The sequence below is a fragment of the Vitis vinifera genome, chromosome 17 (genome assembly GCF_030704535.1).
Source record: "Vitis vinifera cultivar Pinot Noir 40024 chromosome 17, ASM3070453v1".
Classification (NCBI taxonomy): domain Eukaryota; kingdom Viridiplantae; phylum Streptophyta; class Magnoliopsida; order Vitales; family Vitaceae; genus Vitis; species Vitis vinifera.
This window is the reverse complement of record NC_081821.1, coordinates 16,423,732-16,427,447: the sequence shown is the minus strand read 5'-3', so window position 1 is coordinate 16,427,447 and position 3,716 is coordinate 16,423,732. Positions and strand designations below refer to the sequence as shown.

At 38.7% G+C, this 3,716-nt stretch overlaps 1 pseudogene; it reads right to left on the bottom strand.

Moving 5' to 3' along the window:
* Nucleotides 1–2,207: 2,207 nt before the first annotated feature.
* Nucleotides 2,208–2,860, bottom strand: LOC100854407 (kunitz trypsin inhibitor 5-like; annotated as a pseudogene).
* Between the last annotated feature and the right edge of the window lie 856 nt (nucleotides 2,861–3,716).

Genomic DNA, 3,716 nt, shown 5'->3' with positions numbered 1-3,716 from the left:
GAACCCATGTCATGCTCACCACCTTAGCTATCCTAGTTCCCATCCGTGCCCATTACGCCTATTCCTCTCACTCTCGCATGGCCATGCATAGCCATGCATGGCCACCACCTTTCATACCCCTCTCCTCAAGCTCGCTCAGTCAGCTGAATCAATGGCGGCATTGGAACTCCTCCTCTCTCACGCTCGCCGCCATTGCACCACCAGAACCAGAGCTTCATTTCTGAGGTCCCTTTAATCTCTTTATTCATCGTCTTCATCATCATAAGAACCAGATCAGCCAGGAGCTCCAGATCAGTGTCAATCCTAAGCACCGTCACCACAGCCACTGCCCCCACGGCGGTCGAGGCAACCCGAGTCCAACTGGGGAATCATGGAGAGCCGCTTGATGTGGGCACGAGAAGGCATGCGGCACGCGCGCGCAAGACGCACCTTCGATCTCGCCTGCGTCGTACCCGACTCGGGCGGCGTCGCTGCCGGAAGAGGAAGCCCCTCGCGCGCCTGTAAAGGCTGTAGCAGCAAGCTCCACACCATCAACAGGCCGCTGCAGCTGGACGTGTTCGACGGCGGAGGGAGCAGCGCGACACGGCAGCGCGTCGCGGAGCGCTGACAGCTTGGTCAATGCATATTTTGCTACGTACGTACTTCAAGAGTTGAGATTGCAAGTTGGATATGATCCCAATTCAGTACCTTAGAATTTTGCTAAAGGACTTTTGATGAAACAGGATAACTCTCCTAATTAAGAATGCTAATGAAAGAAAAGTGACACATCCATTCCAAACCTTATCTTAAATGTTCAAGCTATTGGATCATTTGTCAAGCAATGGCTAAAGTAGAAAATCAGTGATACCGACTATATATATATATATATATATATATATATATATATATCATGGAATAATTGATGCCAACGCTGAAAGTGGTTGTAGTTTTGGTAGCCCTAGAGCTGCATATACAAGGAAGTCTTGACAGTTTTTGTTTGAATGGGTGACAATTTGACCAGGTCCGGGGCTATATATCAATAGCAATATTTTCATAGAAATGGAGCCAACTCCCAAATAATTTTCAAGTCAAATTTCAAAATACCATTTATTTTTATTTCTTTTGAAGTTTTGAAGAATGACTAATTTCCATCAACTAAACTTAGCGTTTTTAAATAAAAAATAAAAAATAAAACTCCAATGATCTTTAATTATATTTTTTATTATTACTTGCACTTGAATATTTTTTGTAATATATGACAAATATCGACATACTAAATTTATATGATTACATTACTAGAAATAAATAAAAAAATATTTTCATAGTAAAAAATTTATATTATAATTATATTTGTTGGAGTTGGGTGGGTGCCCAAGTTAGGCTGACCCAATCCTATCCAACCAAATAAGAGATCGGAAGAGCAGTTTTTGGGAGTTGGAACTACCAAAAACTTCCTAGAACCACCCTAATAAATAAAACAAATGTGGAACAGAGTGATTTTCTGAAAGGAAAGACAGACAGAACTCGGGAAGAAAAGTTCTCTTAGAAAATAGGTAAAAGGTTTTTGTGCTGTGAAACAAAATTGTTTTTTATTTTAATGTGGTTCTATTCACTACTAGGGGTGAAGAATTGAATGGTGAAGCAACTCTTTTTTTTTTTTTTTTTTATCTTGGGCATTTTAAAAATGTAATTCGAAGTTTTCTTACAATATTTGTATTTTAGAAAATCATATTAGCTAAATCTAGGCGTTGCTTTATAAAGTCCATAAAAACCTTTATACCTAAATAACCATAAATTGTCAAAGGTTAAATACAAATTGAAAATCAGAATAAAATGAATTATATTTTCTATTAACTTGTCACATAAAATAATAAATTTATAAATTTAACTTATGTTCTATTCATAGATAATTTTTTTTCTTTGAACAAGTCATGTGCCATGCATAGAACATGCCTATTAATTTTGTTAAAAAAAAAAAATTTGAGATTTTGTTGTAATTTTTTTTAAAATGGTTAAAAATTTTGAGAGGTTTTGTTAAAAAAGGAAAAATAAATTAAGATTTGTCCTAAATGATGATGTGGACTTTTAGACTGAAAGAGAAGTAAAGATGAGTTTGGCTAGAATTTGTCCTAAAATTGAGATTTGTGTGTGAATATATAATAACTATATATCATTGAATTATCAAGGCAAATATCCCTTGGTTATTACATGGCTAGAATTCATGCATAGAATTCAGCTATATATCTACTACTTTATTTTATTACATTGAAGGAAATCAACCAACTTCAAGCCCTCTTAAACATAACCTTGAGTGGCACATCACTCAGAGCCAAACACCTGTATCCATCCTGAATATAAATGTCGATGTCCCCACAAATAGGCCTACAAAAATCGCAAGTTGTTGGATAGAACACCAATTTGTAATCATCCTCATACTTCTCAATCCTAAACCAATTACTCAAATTTTGGATACTCGGGTTCCTTTCAACCCCACTAGTTGTAACAAACAATTTTCCGGTCGATTGGTCTTACTCATTGAGCTTCCACACTGTAGATTGTACACAAGTCGTGGCAGTAGAGAACTTAATGTTATGATCGGTCAGCGCGCGAATCACTCATTTCTTGGGGTTCACCGGCGTGAATGTCAACGGGAGACCATTTGATGCATTGAGCTGGTCTTGGACAACATCAAGCGGGCAGGTCTCATTCCCAACACTGGCCGTTGTGATGCCACCATCGCTCCCACGGATAACTGGCAAGATGTAGTAATTCACCTAGATCGAAGCTTTTTTCCATCAATGTCAAGCAATGGATCAGGTGCAACTTGGGTGGCGAGGGCAACTTATAGCAGGAAGGAGAGTAGCAAGAACGTAGTCTTCATTGTAAATATTAATCTTTTGAATATGTGGAAAAGTTGTGGGGAGCTTCCCTCCATGTGTCCTTCCCAAACTCAAGACCCTTTGGTCATTCAAGGTAAACGGATAATCCATCTGGACCAAGATAAGCTCTGTTTGGCGCAAGAGGTGAGAGATTTCATTCTTCCTCAATGCCAAACAGAGTGGACGGACCAAGCCTATTGGGACTTTCAAATAGACAAACCAACCCAACTGAAGTTTCCAAGCATTGAACGAATGGTCAATCACACCTGATGCCTGAGCAATGGACTAAATGATATTTACACCCAAAAATTAGTGTCAATTAGTGACATTGACATATATAAATGCACAGTCAACTACATGGTCCGAGATTTTTACATGACAACCAGCAACTGGCACCAATCAGCAACTCTTGCTTGGTATGATTGCCCAATCCACGCTAAGATGAAGGCTTTGATTGTCTTATTAAGGCTTATAATTAATTTGCCCTGATGGCAATCATAATCGCAAGAAAGACATGAATGCACAATCAGCTGTGATGATGGTGCCATCTGCTTTATAAAAACCCCTCGAGCAGCATGAAAAAGGTACGTTTGTACATAGCCATTAGAAATAATAGGATTCATCCTTGCTGATTTCTGACTTAAGCTTTGGAGGGGTGTGGCTGGACCACCTATTTGGACATCCTTTTGTGTAGGGAAGAAGTCTGTTTGACTCTAATGAAGCTAGACGGACATGTATCCAATTGGCATAACACCAACATTGGCACCATCTATGAGAACGACTAAGGATGTCAACACCCTCTAAAAACCAATCATCACCTATGGTTAACTTGTTATGGGTGCAAATGTCTTTTCATAA